This window comes from Crotalus tigris, unplaced genomic scaffold (assembly GCF_016545835.1).
Source record: "Crotalus tigris isolate CLP2741 ecotype Arizona unplaced genomic scaffold, ASM1654583v1 scf7180000024141.418231, whole genome shotgun sequence".
Lineage (NCBI taxonomy): Eukaryota > Metazoa > Chordata > Lepidosauria > Squamata > Viperidae > Crotalus > Crotalus tigris.
The window spans coordinates 179,956-198,632 of NW_024100409.1; the positions used below are offsets into that span (position 1 = coordinate 179,956).

General features: G+C 42.2%; 1 protein-coding gene across 6 annotated transcripts in view; it reads right to left on the reverse strand.

Moving 5' to 3' along the window:
• The window catches only part of FAT1 (FAT atypical cadherin 1), a 134,673-nt gene that overhangs the window by 101,015 nt on the left and 14,981 nt on the right, over positions 1-18,677 (reverse strand). The window lies entirely within an intron of this gene.

The window sequence follows — 18,677 nt, forward strand, 5'->3', positions numbered from 1 at the left end:
TCCTGATATGGCCGTGTCCGATATCAGGGGACCTATGGGTTCGTCCACCCCCGGCACCTCCAATGTTCCCTCTAGCTCCCTTGCTACGTTAAATAGCTTCCTCTCCACATTGCTAGGAAGTGGTAGGGAGGTTGGCGCTGCCCACTGTTTCCTTATTGTGTTTAGGAACGTGGTCGGGCATGGTATGCGGTGTTGAGTGGTTACCTTTTCGGCGAACGTCGGTTCAGCCTCCGTGTCAACTGTGACAGGCTCCGCTGGTGTCCCATGCCCCAGATGGGCTGTGGCCTCAGCCTTGCGCAGAATGGTAACAAAAAGAGAAGGGTTAAACAGGCCGCTGAAGGACGGCCCTTGAGGTGAGGTGTCCTCCTCTTCCTCAGACATTTGAATCCCTTGTGACGTCTCCCAATGCCTCGTTCTAAGTCCTAGAGGCTTGGCTTTTGAAGTTTGAGCCCTGGCCTCAAATGCACGGTCCACTGCCTGTGCTATTAGGGTAGCTAGCAGATCCCCCGTCAATGCAGGAGGAGTGACCATTGCCTGCGACCCTGCAGGTGCTGTGGTTAGCATGGTCCTCGGGGTTTCCTGTAACCTCCGTGGGGAGGGGGATCGGGAGAGCGATGAGAATTCGCCTATCCCACCCTCTGTTTGGGACTGTGATGAGTTCCCTAATGACCAAATGGCCCGTGGGGATGAAGGGAGACCCAGCGGTAGATCAGGACCTATTCCCCCATTCTGCCTATTTTCAATTCTGGCCCTTTTCTGGGCTCTGTCGAACTTTTTTTCTAGGGCTTGGTGTCTTCTGATTGCCTGTTTGTCAGCCTTCTTTGATGACTTCCTTGCAGCCTTTCTAGGGGCTGCAGAGGATTCCAAATCCTCTGAAGCGGGTGCTCCAGAGGATGAAGGCAGGGCTCCAGTGGAGGGAATGATTGCTTCCTCCATTCTCCACTAACGCCGGGCCGCGATAGGGGGGACCCAGGTAGTAGGAGAGCTCCAACTTTGAGTAAGGACAGGCGCACTACTGGGGGCGTCTGGAACTCAGGAGCAGACTCTGCAAAATTGTCAGAGTTAGTCACTGTGCACGGATAAGAACAGGCACGCTAATGGGAATGCCTGGAACCCGGCTTGACTATGGTGGGTAAGGACAGGCACGCGACTGGGGATGCCTGGAACCCACCACTAAATCCAGAAGCGTACGGGCCACTAATGGGGGACCCGAAGTCCGGAAGGAGCCAAAGGCAACTAAACACAGTTAGTTATGAAAGGTTCTTATTTACTTTAGGTAGAAGACACCAAGTCCTGGAACCAGCAGCTATGTGTCTGATTTGAATGTCTCTGAATGAATAATAGATGCTTTAGTACCCCAGTACTGCTTGCCTATTAATTCACTCCAGCGGCTGAACCTAGCTTTCTCAGGGAGCCTTAGATCCCCTGTTTGGACAAAAATATGGCCGCCGCTGCCAGGAGACTACTGTGCATGTGTTAAAAGGAGCAGGATTATTGCGCCTGTGCCACGTGCGGTTGTAACTAAGAGCCGCGCGTGCTCCCAGCTGTGCAGACAATGGCGCCTCATTTAAAAAATCCTGAGCAGCCTGGTGAGTGAAAGAGACTGCTCCTTCGCATGCCAGCTGTTTCCCTTAATCAATCTCCCTCCCAGCATGCGTCCCCTTTGTCCTCCGCTTCCCTCGCTAATTGCTTGCCTTTCTGTCTTTTTTGTTTTGTTTGTCTTAAACTCGAGGGGTTGCCCGAGCCTCCCCGTTTGTTTAAGGCGGCTGCCGGCTGCTGGAAGGTGGTTGGGGTTTGGGTTAGGGAGGGGAGTTAGGGATTTCCCCCTTTTAAGTGGGGGTGGTTTCCCCTGTAGGGAATCTGACTTCCTGAGTCTTACAATTTATCCCGGAAATTTTGAGTAATCAATTAAATTGAATTAAATTATCTCTAATTAACTTTTAAACTAAGCAATTTCAGCTACTAGAAGAAATCCCCCCCAATGGAAAGGAACTATACCTGCCCAGGAGCCAAAGTTGTAGGTCTGTCTGCATGGCCAGATCAGTCAAGACTGGGGAATCATGGTCCAGGACAGGGCGTGGCAACTTTGGCTGACTGATCTGATTGGCCAGGAATACAGTCTCCATCTCCATCTCCAGTGCTGGAGAATTGTCCTGTCTCTCCTTCTCCTTTTCTTTTAAAAGGTGGTAGATCACCTATGGGCCGGGTTGTAGGTGACTAGGTAGGAGCGAAGAATTGCCTTAATTCGATGAGAAGGCGTTTTAAGCGAAGGTGGGGCAACTTGTGCTTCCCTGCCTTCCCCCTTCTACCGTTTAACCACTCTGGTCCTATTCTGTCCTAGAGAAGAGGAGATTTATAATTGCCCTGGAGGTTGCTTTGAAAGAATGGGCCACGCCCAATTGGCACCCGACAATACATAAATGGGTTTTTGGTTGCAGTTTGGGCACTCGGTCTCTATAAGGTTCACCATCACTGTCCTATAATTTTGGAAATGGTTAAATAAAATATGAAAAATGTGTTTTAAAAAGCTTCCTTGCCTTGCATAAAACTATACAAACAAATTTATTGCTCTGTAAATTATTGTTAAAAGTAGAATTGAATAATTAGCAGTATTCATAAGCTTTGTGTAGACATTTTTAAATTGGCATCAAAAATAATGTCAACCAGTGTTGCTGTATTTTTTGTTTATAATTCTACCCAATTTCTTTTACAAAGCAATCAAAATTCCAAACCTAACAGGCATAACATTTGTTGATCATTAATTGCTCAAGTCATTATAAAAGCAGCATAACCCTCCCTTAAGTTATCTAAGGACAATAATTTGCCTTTTATTTTCTCCCATACTTAATCAGCTAATGGTTAACTTTCACAGCTAACTTTCACAACAGATCATCAGCTGTAATGCAGTAAAAGAATTTCATTTAGAAAGATATACATCCTCGAAGTTCACATAATATTGTTACTCTTCAAAACTAGGAACCATCTGAAAATGTGCTTCTAAGCAACACAAAACAGGAGTACGGCTCTCACTTACCTTTTGTGCAAGAAAAAGACACTGCAATGGCATGGCTGTTGGATCAAAAATGTAGTCAGTGAAGACATTCCATTGTTATCTAGCATCATTTTGATACATTCTTCCTTTTTAGAAATACTCTCTGAGCACTCTTAAAGGCACATATTTGGATGAAGTAAGGACATTCTATACTTAATTTATTTCCTAGTATTAGTACACCACTGTTCACAACAGAAAAAGGAACATAGTGAACGAACTGTAACATTTCCATCTCTCAAACAAGCATCTTAAGAGAGCAACACACATCTATAGTCTACTGGAAAAGACTACAAGGCTTTTAAAAATGTTTAATAGAAAGAAATTATCCACTAAGTATAAAAGAATTCCCAAGTAAACAATGTTCAGCCACTTCCATACCATTATCAGGAGCTGAGTTTAGCTGAAGAAAAACTTTACTATAGCTCAGATGAATATACATTTAGACCTTTACAGTGTTATAAATACCATTACACGATCTACACAAATAATAGTGCAAAATATAATTAAAATGACCTGAGTTTGAAATGTAACACATACCAGATGTCCAAGTATCTTCATAAGTCATACTATTGCAAATAATAATAATAATAATAAAATGTCTTTTTTATCTTTTTTCCAGAGCACAAATTTTACTGAATCATTTCTCTTTTTTTAAACTGTAAAGTTGGTCAGAGACCATGATTAAGGTATATTTGATATTTCTGCAGAGGTGTGATCTGTTATTACTCAATCAACCACCTCAACTGAACTATTTCCCCATTTGGGGCCCCAAACTGACTGGCAGAGCCACATCTTTAGGCCCTTACAAAAAGATAGGGTTGGGGGCCAACCTCATATTGAGTGTGGGGCAAAATATTTCAGAGGGCAGGAACAACAGCAGAAAAGGCCCTCTTCCTGGTCCCCACCAGCTGGAATAATCAGGCTGACGGGACTCTCAGCATGCCTTCTAGCTATTGTGTCCAAACTCTTCTAATAAAGTTTTAATTTGGATTTGCCATATTTTAAAATACTCTAGACAGTAACTCTACACTGTAGTGTTCCTTTGCAATCAAGACTCCAAATTTTGAGAGAAATGAGAAAAGACAAGTCAGAGATACTGGATTTGTAAATTTGTCATTATTTTCCTACATCACTGGTAGAACTATACTCAAAGAGCAGGCACTGACAAACACATTTTATCATCAAAGTTCTCCTAATTTTTTTTGCTACCTACACAAGTCTCCTATAGTGTCAAGAGGAATGTCTGAATCCCGTTAACCAGCAAACTTCAAATAGTAGCTCAAATTTACTTCTCTCTTTACTTCTTCTCTTCTTTTTGGTCTTACCTGTGAAGTAATTACTATGGACATATTTTGTTCCCACATGTATGGTGCCCTATTGCAGCTAAGTATGGTGACTTCTGGGGAAAAGATAAGGGGATTGAGAGTTGCTATTTCTATCTTGAAAATTTGAATAATGCAATATCAAGTTATTTTATTCCTAGAGATTTGTAAGCATGAAGAAAAATGAAAACACTTCTTACTCATTCATTCCTCTGAACAAATTAATCTGGGGGAAAAATTAATTTACTGAGTTTAATTCTTAATTTATTCTGAAATAATAGATAGCAAAGAACTATATAAAATTGTTGTAATGGTTTTCTGTTTTTTGTGAGGTCTTCTCATCACAGATGTGTTAAATAGAAACCTCTAATTGGAGATGAACAAGGTAAGCAGAAATGAACATCATATAATGCAAGCAAATAAGAAGTAACTACTGCTGCCTTCTTTAAGAAGCTGCAGTATTTACTTTAAAAAAAATGAAACAATCTTATTAAATGGTCTCCCTTGAGCTTACTACTCTTTCTAGGGTCAATGATGTTAGACCGCTTATTAATATAACATATACAATCTTGAACTGCCAAGATATTCCCAGAAGCTAGCATAAAGACAGGAACAGGAGAGAAATATAAAATGTATGTCAGACCCCAGACAAAAAGAATGTCATGTAAATACACCGAAGAGGAATACATGATGAAAATTTACTACAAAATCTTGAGTATTGGGCAAAGGCTGCATTTTATTTTGTTCCATATTAAACATTTCCAAATGCAAATCAGGAATATCTATTTTTAATTTGACCAGTTCAATTACAATCCTGGAATTTTGGCTTAATTTTTAAAATAACTAATAACCTTTTCATAATAACAGTACTTATGATTAAATGTTCATATTCTTTGTTTTTGAATGTGTGATTTGTGAATCTTGAGAAACACAACTGTAATCTAGATCAAGAGTCACCAACCTGTGGTCTGTGGTCCACTACCAGACCGTGGGATATTGGTCACTGGGCCACGTGAGTGATTGGCCAGTGCGCGCACGTATGCGCACTCACCTCCCACTTGTGCTGGCAATGCCGTGAGCATCGAGCAGGCATTAGCATCATAAGTGCACCCCCACTAGTGCTAACATCGCAGTGTCATGCCAGCGCTATTGTCACTGCAAGGAAAACATCCCCACTTGTGGTAGCATCGCAGAATTATGCAGGCACTAGTGTCACCTGAGCATTGTCCAGGCGCTTGTGGCCCCATTTGCATCATGCACGCAATCACGGCCCTGTTCGTGCGCATGTGGCCCTGTTCATGCATGCGCATGCTCGCATGTGTAAAGGTGTCTCCACCACCACCTGCCCCAGGCAGCCAACCCAGAAAGGTTGGGGACTCCTGATCTAGATCTAGTTACTCTTCCTCATCTGCTTTCAAAATTTGCCCAATGTCTCATCCCAGCCCAGCAGAAAGTGTCCAATGTTTCAGTTTTATGAAAGGGGCGTTGTCTTACCTGAACACCTTTTCTCAACACGATGATGTAGAATCCACCGGTGGGTAATCTCAGCCTTCCTGCTCAGAAGAGACTAAGTCAGAACTTTAGCCACACCTCCCTCTGGGAGTGTCCTCCAGTTATTGATGAGGCGAAGCATCCATGATGAAGTCTGATGCACCGGCTCCAATTAACATGACACCTGCCTAGACTGCCTTAAAGGAAGGTGTGGATTCTATATCATCATGCTGAGAAAAGGCGTTCACGTAAGACAACGCCCCTTCTCCACCATGATGAATATAGAATCCACCATTGGGACATACCAAAGCCCCTTCATGTACCTACGGGGAGGGAAAGTCTAGGCTTGTGTGTCCTGAGAAGAAACCACTTGCTGCAGAACTCTTCTACCAAACGAGGCATCTGCCGCAGCAAACCTACCAATCTTGTAGTGTTTCATGAAGGAAGAAGGGGAGGACCAGGTCGCTGCCCTACAAATCTCTTCGACCGATACCTGAGTGGATCAGGTTGCAGATGCAGGTGCACTGCACGTTGAATGAGCGGTGATAATGCGTAGGAACTGGAAGTGACTGAGAAAGACAGGCCCCAGCAATGCATGCCCTGATCCAGCTACCAATGATTGAAGAGGATACCTTCTGACCCATGACAGAGGGCTGAAAAGACACGAACAAGGCCTCTGATTTACGGAAGGCTGAGATTCGCTTAATGTAATGACGCAGAGCCCTGTGCACGTCTAACTTATGCCATTGTTTCTCCAGACGATGTGACGGATTAGGACAAAAATCTGGAAGAACTAGGTCCTGTGACCTATGAATCCAAGAGTTAACCTTTGGAACAAAGGAAGTGTCCAAACGAAGGACCACCCTATCTTCAAAAAAGGTACACAAGTCACTCTGAACTGAGAGTGTGGCCAATTCCGAAATCCGTTTGGCTGATATGATAGCGTTGACACCAAGAATGCTACCTTTAAGGAAAGGAAATGAAGTGAACAAGACCCGAGGGGCTCGAACGGCGGAGAAGTCGGGCTTGTAGCACCTTAGGTAAGTCCCAAGAGGGATAATGATGGACCACAGGTGGTCTGGCATTAATCGCTCCTTTCAGAAAGGCACTTACAGCTGGATGATGTGATAAAGGGACCATGTTGTCACAGGAAAGGACCATTTCCAAGGCCACAACCTGTCTGCAGATGGTACTAGGTGATAGTCCCTTATTCATACCTTCCAAGAGACACTCCAATATGTTAGGAATGGTGACTGATAATGGCTTGAGTGCTGTTTAGTGCACCACATGCAGAAGTTCTTCCATGTGGCATCATAAATCCTATTAGTCGAAGGAGCGTCTTGAGGCTTGGATCATCGAGATCACCCGGACGAATAAGATTGCCTAGCTAAACTGTCCTGCTCAAGTGCCAGTGGCCGACTAGAGCCACTGTGTGCCTGGATGTTGAAGATTCCCTTGGCTGAGAGCCACTCAGTCGGGGGAAATCCTCCACGGTGGCGAGAGAATTAGATCCACAAGGTCTGCAAACCAGATGCCTTGGTCAAAGTGGAGCAAGTAAAATTATCTCCGCCTCTTCTTGAATCAGGTTGCGAATGGTTGCCAGCAACAATGGGAGGGAAGGCCTAGAGCAGCCCCCCTGGCCACTTGCACCGGAGGGCATCCGTTCCCTCTGCCCCCCTTGTCAGAAACCTGGAGAAGAACCTGGGAAGTTGGACGTTCATCGGGGAGGCAAAGAGATCCAGATGTGGATGGCCAAACCTGTCCGAAATTTCCCTGAAGAGTGACGGGTCCAGTCGCCACTCAGAGTGGTCTACTGTGACCCTGCTCAGGGAATCTGCTTACCGATTTGCTTCCCCCAATATGTGTTCTGCCCTGATGGAACCCAGAGTGGACTCTGCCCATAGACCCAGCTCTAAGGCTTCCTGCATGAGTGACCAGGACCGGGTTCCTCCATGTTTGTTGATGTGAGCCATGGCTGCCACATTGTCAGTCAGGTCCAGGACGCATTGTCCCATCACTAGGGAGGAAAACGACGAAGAGCTAAGTGTATGGCTCTGAGTTCGAGCCAATTTATGTTGTGGAGTAGATCCAATCAGTACCACTGTCCCTGAACAAGATGAGACTGAAGATGGGCACCCCAACCGAACAGACTGGCGTCTGTAGTCAAGATGAGCCTGAGAGGCTCCTTGAAAAATGGTCCCCTGGACGTTGCGGATGAAGCCCACCATAGAAGAGACAACAGAGTGTGATGAGGAACCCTGACCTTTCTGGTGGATGAACTGAGGTTCCATTTCTGGAAGGGAAGGAGGAACCATTGAAGGCTTCTGGAGTGAAGTCTAGCCACGGAATGGTCCCCATGCAAGAAACCATCTTTCCCAGGAGCTGAGACACCTGGGCCAAAGGCACTGTTTTCTCTCTCTGAACCTGGTGCACGAGCATTCGGATGCTGATCCGACGCTCCTGTGAAAGATAAACCTTGCAAAGATCTGAATCTATAATCGCCCCTAGATGAAGGAGACGCTTTGTGGGGATCATGTGGCTCTTTTTGAGTTCTTGGAGAACCCGTGAATCTGAAGGGTATGTATCGTGATTTCCAGGTCTGACAGAGCCAACTGGAAAGAACTGGACTGTACGAGGATATCGTCCAGGTAGCATTGCATATGCATCGGCATCATCCTGAGGTGGGCCGCCAATACTGCCAAAACTTTTGTGAAGACCCTTGGAACTGAAGAGAGGCCAAAGGGAAGGGCCCAGTATTGGTAATGCAGGTGCGTGTAACAAAACCAAAGGAACCGGCAATGGTCTGGAAGTATTGGAATGTGTAAGTATGCCTCTGTCAGGTCTATGGGGGAAAGAAAAGTCCCCTTTCCTGATGCTGGCCGGAATGGACTTTAGGGACTGCATCTTGAACCTTCTGTAGGTCAAGAAGTAATTCAGACTCTTTAAGTCCAGTATCACCCTCCATCCCCTTGAGGCTTTGGGAACCACAAACAGGATGGAGTAAAACCCCTCTCCTTCCTGTTCCTGTGGTACAGGCTCTATTGCCTTGATTTCTACCCAATGGGAGATGGCCGTGGCTACTAATTTGTCTTGGTTGTGTTTTGTGATACTGGGCACTGAATGAAACGATCTGGGGAGGTGAATAAAAACTCTAGAGCGAGCCCGTGTTTTATGATCTCTGACCCAATAGTCAGTGGTGGTGACCTCCCAAACGTCACTGAACAATGCCAAGCGACCCCCTATGGGAGAGTCCTCCTTGGCGTCATTTGGACCGCCTATAGGGATGGCCCCCAGAGCCCCTGAAGGGATGCTTAGACTGGAACTGGCCCTTGGCTGCAATGTTCTAGTGGTCCTGTTGGCGATCCTGCCTGGGGGGGGGGAAGGATTGCGAGCCTCTGGGCCAGTCCCAGGACTGGCCAGTCCGAAAGGGCTGCCTCCACTCCCAGGAACCACTGGGATGGAAGGCCTGCCTACGAAACGCCTGCTGGGGCCGCCTGTCCGACCTTTTGGATGGGTGTGCCAGGCTCTTACGTTTGTCCTTGCCCTCAATTATGTGTGGTTTGAGGATTAAACCGAATAGGTGTATACCACTGTACTCGGACGTCGACAGATGCCACTTTGACTTTAAGTCAGTCCGCCACTGTTTCAGCCACATTAGTTTGCGAGAAGCGACAGTAGCTGCAATGGATCTTGCAGAATACCTGGCCGAATGAAGAGAAGCGTCTGCCATGCACTCTGACGCTGCCACTAGTTTCCCTAGTGTCTGGTGTGTTCGAACCTGATCAGGGGGAACGAGTGCCTGGAGTTCACGGAGCCACATGATTGATGCCCTTGCGAAAAAGGAAGATGAAGTCGCAGCCCTGATCGCCCAGGCCGACAATTGGTGAGCTCGATGAAGAGAGAACTCAAACTTCTTGTCCTCCGCCTTCAGGGCCTCAGCCATATCCCCTAGAATAGCAGAGGTGGAAAACAAAGAAGTTAAAAGAGTGTCCACAGAAGGCACATCTAAGAGAGAAGTGAATGAGAAAGAAATATTGAACAGCTTCTTCTCTGAACTATTGGGAGAAGACAAAGAAGCCAGAGATGACCACTGTTTCTCCACCGTAGCACGAAAGACATGCGGACAAGGAATCTGTTTCTCCTCCACACCCTGTTCTGCAAACAGAGGGTTAGACTCTTGGCTAGTGGAGGTGGAAGGTTGTCTTCCTGCACCGAAGTGAGGTTGGCCATGGTACAGGCCTTAATAAGTAGAGACCTGAAAGGAGATGGATTAAAAAGACCCGAAGTTGGCGCGTGTTCAGGTGCTGCCTCCTCATCCTCAGACATAGGCATGTCGGCTATCTCTAGGTCCACTGAGACTGGGAGGAAGTCTCAGAGACGCCAGAACCAGGGACTGTGGCACATCCCACTTGAGAAGGTGGTATGGATGGAGGCAATGGAGGTTGCAAAGGTGGTTGATTCCTAGAGAAGAATATAAACTGAGTAAATGCATGTTGCATAAATGCCTGAAATTGTACCGACCACATATTCTATTGGTCCCAGAACTGACCCCAGCTTCAGTTGAGGCATACGTGGTTTCAGGACCCTGCTGTGCAGGTGAAGACAGTGAGCGAGAGGGACCAACCTGTTCAGTTTCCCCCTGAGACCATGCCCTAGAGGCATCATGGGAAGGCGCAAATGGAGGCTCAAATGGAGAAGCATCCAATGGAACGGGGGGAACCACTTCAGCTTCACTGGACACGAGCCTTTGGGCTTTGGAGAATTCTCTCTCCAGTGCCTGGTGTCTCTTCGTGGCCTCTTGCCAGGCTGCCTTGGCAGTCTCCTTGGTAGATAAATGCTTTGTCTTGGCTTTTTTTCTTCTTCCCTCCCCCCCCCGCATCCAAATCAGTTGATCTGCACTTTGTGCGGGGGGGGGGGGATACCAGAGCCTTGGTATGCCTGGGGCGAGGAACTGTCTGCCATTGCAATCTAGATAATCCGGGCAAGAGATATCTAGAATTGGGGGGAACCCAAGCACACAGATCTAGCAGTCAGAGATGGGAAACCAACCCTCGCTCTGAACCACAGCAATGGCAAAAACAGCCAGACAGTTCACTAGAACTGCCTGTCAAGGCCCTGTGGCACAAGGCCACAAACTAAACAGAAACAGGTGGATTCTAAAATAAATTCCCCTTTGTTCAACACACACTAATAAAGAAGGATATACAACCTGAATTTCAATGAGTAGTCAGAATAATCATGCAAATGCAATGAGGGAATCACTGATGTGATTCCCTTAATAAGCACCAAACATCCAGAAAGGAGCAACAAGTTCTTCCCCCCAGTGAAAACCTGACACAGCAGGCCAGAGCAACTGAGAAAAGCAGGTCCCAATGGAGCTCAGAGGAACACGAGGTCCCTGCAAAAATGGTGTCCGTGCCCAATCCGTGCTCAAAATAACGGCCGCACCCTGAACATGCGTTCAAAATGGCGGCCACGCCTGTTCATTGCTTACTTATAATGACTATCGCGCCAAAGAAAGGGGAAGAGGAAAATACAAGATCCCTGGCAAGGAAACGGCTTTTAAAGCACTCGTAATCAAAAACAGAGCCCTCTTCCCCCCCATTCCTTAAAACACTTGCTGTTTGGTCACGCAGCCTCCGCTGTGATCCGACTTGCTGCTTCCGAAGGGAGCCTCATGGCTTCGATGATTGATCTCCGAGGGATTTCTGTAAACAGCAAGCCAGCTGTCCTGCTGATCCACGCTCCCGCTGAGCAGTTCAATCAGAGCTAAAAGCCCCAAACAATAAAACAGCCTATAGCCTGCTCCGCAGGAGCCTGTTAGGCTCGTTAAGGCCTGAAAGGCCTGAAGAACTCTCTCTCCAGGCAATCTCTCAATGAATTTGTAAAGCCAAATTTGATTCCAAATATCAATAAAGAATAAGCCACATTACTCTAAAACTTTGAAAAATAAATTCCAATTAGAAATTCAACCATTAATAACCTAATCTAACCGAGGAGCCACAAGAATTGCGTCCTACTAAGCTGAGACTAAGTCAAAAACTGGGGGACACTCCCAGAGGGAGGCGTGGCTAAAGTTCTGACTTAGTCTCTTCTGAGCAGAAAGGCTGAGATTACCCACCGGTGGATTCTACATTCATCATGCTGGAGAATATGCTGAATATTTGTAGTGTTTTGTAAGCCTAACTTTGGTATTGTTGTTGTTAATTGCAAAGTCGTGTCCGACCCATTGCGACCCCATGGACAACGTTCCTCCAGGTCTTCCTGTCCTCTACCATCTTCTGGAGTCCATTTAAGTTCTCACCTACTGCTTTAGTGACTCCATCCAGCCATCTCATTCTCTGTCGTCCCCTTCTTCTATTGCCCTCAATCTTTCCCAGCATTAGGCCCTTCTCCAGTGAGTCCTTCCTTCTCATTAGGTGGCCAAAGTATTTGAGTTTCAACTTCAGGATCTGGCCTTCTAAAGAGCAGTCTGGAATTCTGCATTCAATTGGGTGTATTTTTCTCTTTCTCCCTTGCCTTTCGCTTCCCTTCTTTCCTCAGCTATTTGCAAAGCTTCCTCAGACAGCCATTTTGCTTTCTTGCATTTCTTTTTCTTTGGGATGGTTTTAGTTGCTACCTCTTGTACAATGTTGCGAACTTCCATCCATAGTTCTTCAGGCACTCTGTCTATCAGATCTAATTCCTTAAATCTATTTGTCACCTCTACTGTATATTCATCAGGAAAATGATTTAGTTCATACCTGAGTGGCCTAGTGCTTTTCCCTACTTTTTTCAATTTAAGCCTAAATTTTGCAACGAGAAGCTCATGATCTGTGCCACAGTCAGTTCCTGGTCTTGTTTTTACTGACTGTATACAGCTTCTCCATCTTTGGCTGCAGAGCACATAGTCAATCTGATTTCTATGTTGACCGTCTGGTGATGTCCATGTGTAGAGCCGTCTCTTGGGTTGTTGGAAAAGAGTGTTTGTTATGACCATCATATTCTTTGGTATTATTTGGTATTAGCACAATAATATTAATGTTAATTAACATTAAAAACTATGTTCTGTACATTACAAAAGTTTAAAGTACATTTTATCTTGCAAATTTGAAAAAAAAATAAGGCTATCGTTATTTGATTTAATAACAAACAATCTTATTTAGTTTTTTAGAAGAATACTTCTATATTGGCTTCATGTTAAATACAGTTCAGTGAGAATTAAAGATAGAAAAAAATCCTTAAAAAATATGTTAATAATTAACAGACTTCAAGGTCACAATCCACCAGAAACCTGAGCAATTGCCATTGCAATCAACAGAATACACTGCAGTACATTCAGCTACCCTTTTTAGACAGAATTTCTTCATGATTTAAAGCAACCCCGCTTGATCAACTACCAAAATGAACACGTACAAAGCTATATAGTCCCATAAATTGAATAGATGACAATATATAACAGCACAACAAAGTCTTTACCACCATTCTTTAATCAGTGATGAAAGATAAGTGATAACAGAGGAAAAAAACCGCTTATGAAATTATTGTTAATTATAAGTCATAAAGAACTAGGTGAAGGACCCAACAATTAACTCTTATATAATATTAATATAAATTTATTTGCCACTTGACTCCCTATTTGTGTTATTCCTTTTACAATTTTAAAAACTAATATAAAATATGAAAAGATATTAAATCTGAAATGTAACTATTAAAAGGCTAAATGACCAATGTATGCCCCTTTCCAGGAATGCACCACACCCCCTTCTTGTTCATGCAAAAGATACGCTAATTTGACATGTGGTAGAACCCCATGATTTCTGGAGGCAACCTGTTCCACTAGTTAATTGTCCTCACTGTCAGGAAGTTTCTCCTTAATTCCAGGTTTCTTCTCTCTTTGATCAGTTTTCAACCATTGTTTCTTGTCCTGCCCTCTGGTGCTTTGGAGAATAACATGAGCCCCTTTTCTCTGTGGCAGCCCCTCAAATACTGGAACACTACCATCATGTATCCCCTATTTCTTCTTTTCTTTAGACCAGTGATGGCGAACCTTTTAGAGACCGAGTGCCCAAAAACTGGCCCTGCCCCCACTCCATCCCCTGCCCTGCCCCCACTCTGCCCATCTCCTGCCCCGCTTGCCCGCAGGGTCACTGCCTCCAGGGCCTGCTGTAGATCGCCCAGGCAGCCCAGCAGCACTATGGTGGTCACGCCCTGTGCCCGCGCCCTGCAGCATCAACTGTGCACGATGGGGTGTGAGGGCAGAGTCTTGTTTACGCTGCCTGGCTGCCATGTCCTTGGCTGCACTGCTCCGCGTGGGCCACGCTAAAGGGTGACTCTCAGGGGGGCTGCTGGAGAGGGTCACGGGGAGGTGAGGCTGGGGCAACGACACGTGTGCCCACCGGGAAAGCTCTGAGTGCCGCCTCTGGCACCCATGCCATAGGTTCGCCACCACTGCTTTAGACTAATCAATTGCTCTTCTCTGAATTTTTTCCAAACTCTCAAAATCTTTTTTATGATATAGTGACCAAAATTGGCTGTAGTATTCCAGGTGTGGTCTTACTAGGGTTTTATAAAGTGGTACTAATATTTCGCATGATTCTGATTCTATGCTGCTGTTTATACAATCCAGGATTGTATTAGCTTTTTTGACTGCTGCTGCACACTGCTGGCTCATAGTTAAGTGATCATCCATTAGGACTCCAAGGTCCCTTTCATAGTTACTATTTTTAAGCCAGGTCTCGCCTAATCTGTACTTTTACCTTTGATTTTTCCTGCCTAACTGTAAAACTTTGCTTTTCTCCACACTGAAACTCATTTTGTTGGATCGGGCCCATTGTTCAAGTTTGTCAAGATCTTTTTGGATCCTGAGTTTGTCTTCTGAGGAGTTGGATACTCCTGCCTTATATATTATGATATTCATCATAACATATAAAAAGCAGAACTGTACCACTCACTACATAGGATTAATCTCTTCCTAAATACAAAATAATTTATAATTAAATAAATAAGAGAAAAACCATACATATTGCCAGTTCTACCTTGTATTTCTTATCTTAATTTTAGTAGAATTTCCAGTGTGATTGTTGTATCAGCAACTATATAACTAGACACATTTTTTAATTTTTGATAAATGATATTTCCTGCACTATGCCTTTACTTGTTGAGTATTTTCCTAAGATAGATCTGGAAAATTCAATCCATCTTCATGGGTACTTTAACACATGAAATTCTCTAGGGCAATCTTAAACTCAGGAGAAACTGTTTCACACCTACTCTTAGTTCTCTTAAAACTAGTCAGTTTTCATCGGACAAACATATGACCTAGTCAATAAGGAGTCACTGCCAAACAATACTCATTTTCAACAAAGAAAAAAACCCCAGAAAATCCAATGTTTTCATAATCAGTGCCCTTATTAACCAGGCTCCAGGACAGTTTATCTAACTAGATATTTAAAGACTATCTTCATTCTCAGCACATTTTCTAATACAGCAAAAGACTAGTAAACTTACATGTAAAAAAACCCCCACAGTAATAAAGCTTTTCATTAGTATGGGCTTTTTTTTCTATGACAGTCAACTATTTCTGGTTATGCTTTTAAATATATTTTCAGATGATACACTAAAAGGCTGCTAAATATTATACCTTCTATCCAATAAAACATTCTAAGCTAGTAACTACAAATTGTTGAGTTTTTGTCAGCATAAATAGCTAAATTAAAGGCTTAAACAGTGTCTGCCACTTTTTACAAATAATAACCAGATGCTTTTATCTTGCACACAAATACAGAACTTGAATTTCATAGATAATATATATTTTGCAGTCATATCAGAACGTTAATATATGGAATTTATCTTATCTGACCATGTAGTTCAGGTTCCATATAAAAATATAACAAACATGGCGAATTACAACAAATCCTACACATATTTATATAGAGATGTGGACAGGATTTGTTATACTTTTCTAAAAAATACATTTTTTTCTTGTAATAATTTTTTTCTTTTTCAAAATTTTTAATTTTTTTAAACTATAAAGTTTTAAAACCAAGTGTGTCTCACAGGAATTTTATTTTTCTTATTTCAAAGTGCCCTGCACACAAAGTTATTACAAGCTTTTAAATTCTCTGCTCCTCACCCCTCTCACCTTCCAACAATCTACCACCACAAATGAGAAAATTTTGTTGAGAAAAAGTACATATACTTTGTAAAAGGAACAAGGTTGTCATTCAAGAAATCAGTATATATCATTGCAATATTTAAATCACACTTTTCCAGATCAGGAATGGAAAACATCTCTCTCTCTCTCTCTCTTTCACACACACACACACACACACACACACACACACACACACACCTTGTGACCACTGAAAACCATTTCCATTATATTTTGGAAAGTAACCCACATTATTTCTGTATTTTTATAATGGAAAATAAAATGAACAGTATAGTGTAAGGCCTAAAATACTATAAAGCAGTCATTTGTGCAAAGTAGCTCTCTCTACTTTGTTTCCTAGTTCTCTTTCATTAAGTTAAATTTCCGGCTACCAAAATGATGCCAGCCTACTTCTGGTCATCACCACGAACTATAAGAGTACATAGCATACAGAGGATTTTGAGCACTAGAACAATTATAGACATTATAATTCTCTCCTAATGTTACTCTTCTGGCACTAATTGTCTATATTGCTCATTTTATAGACCCACATCTTAATAAATGGGGCCACAATCATTAAGAAAAGTTCTGTATCTACCAGGAAATTGTTTATTTTTTATTTATATCCCTCTCCCCAATATTTTCCTCACAACAGTGACCATGAGGTGAGTTCGGCTGAGAGAATAACTGGCCCAAAGTCATCCAGATGACTTTCATGCCTAAAGCGGCACTAAAATTCATGCTCTCCTAGTTTCTAACCTGCTGCCTTAACCACTACAAAAAAATGGTCTATTTCTGTTTTATAGGTACAAGCCTTATGACATATTATAGAATCAAAAAACTGTCTCCCATTTTCCTTTTCTTGCTATGCTGACTAGAAAAAAAAAATCTTAGGTTACACAAGAAACCAACATTACCTGTGTTCCAAAAACAAAGAATTTATATTAAATATATAAATTTACATATCAGACATGCTAAAATAATATCCCAGATAAAAACATTGTAAATTGTATCACGTTCACTTTGGAATATGTCTTTACCATGTGATTTCTAATCTATGTTGAAAATGTAATGGAAATTATGAAACAGATATTTTTTCTATATCTACCTACCAAGCATTCTGAATGAAATAGTAATAATCACCAGATTATGTTCATGTTTTTAAAGTGTGCTTTTTTGAAAGAAAACAAAATATTTCAAAAATTCAATTTTTCTTGTTAAACAAAAAGCAGTTTGTGTGGTGCAAAATGTGTGAAGCAAAATGTCATGCTGCTTTCCTTGACCATCTTTCAGTACACAATCCTAATACTTTTTTGAGAACCTGCTATAGGTATCTAATCCATAACCAATTTGCACAAGATCTGAGTGCAAAGTCATGCAAGAATTCCAGAGATTTCTAATGTGCAATAAACAAAATATTAGCCTATTAAGTCCCCAATTTGTTTCTCATTTCATATTACTTATAAACTAGTGAAATAGGACAAACGAAAGCAAGCCAAATGTCTCCAAAAGAAAGCAACATGGTAACCTTGCATGCATACTGCTTCACAAGAGGCAGGACAGTTAGTGAACACAAGCCAGCAAGGACAGTTGTTCAATAGTTACAAAGGTCAAGCAGAAAAGTTCTTCACTGTTCTCATTCAGAAGAGGAAAGAAAGGAATAAAATTCTTGCATCAGGAACAAATGAGAGATTAGAAACAACAGTAACAACAAAAGTAGATTAGATCATATTTGCATGGTAAGCAGATAGTATCCCTATGTCCTTAACAGTGGAAGAAAACAGAAACTGCAAGGAAAGGATTGAATAGTAAAATATGCCTAAATTACAAAGACAGCAGAAAAATGTTGGCTTCCAGATATTCTCCATCTTACAACTCATTATGCAGGTCTGACTGAAGTTTATGTGTCTCTTCTTGTTCTTTTTAAGGAAAAGCAAGAGACAAATATGGATATATTTCTATCTGTAATCTAAATATTTTTATTTAATACTCTAATAACAGTATTAGATATTCAACAAATATCTTAAGGAATATCTGAGTGAGATGCAAATTAATGACAATTGGGTTTTTTTTCCGTTACATTCTAAAAAATTATATTTAAGACAATTCACATGCAAAGATATTATGCAATCAGTTCAGAGTTATAATACTGGCCTGAAAATAAATAAAGAGTACTTCATTATTTCATAAGCACAATTTAATGTTCACATCTGTAAATCTCTAAGGAGACTTGATAAAAACAATTTTGTTGACATTTCATGTCTATACACATAATAACTGGTCTGGCAAATAAGTACTCTCTGTATTTATGCTTTTTTCATTAATGAGAATAAAAGAATACCAAGCCTTTAAATTACGGTATAATGAACATACTAGATTTCTTAGAACTCTGAATGGATCATTAATAACTTGGTTCTCAATGACTTTGGACAGCTCACACAAGTCAAAAAAATTACAATAAAATCAATCAATAAAAAGAATTAATAAATTGTTAATAATCATTTATTTATATAAATAAAAATAAGTATGAATAAATCATGAAAGAAAAATATGGTGATTACACGTTTCCAATCATTTTTAGGAAAAATTATACACAGTATAAATTGTGCTATTTCACTATTTCTATATTTGAAACTCCTATGAATAATTGGGCTTTATGCTTTAGTTTTTGCAAATTTAG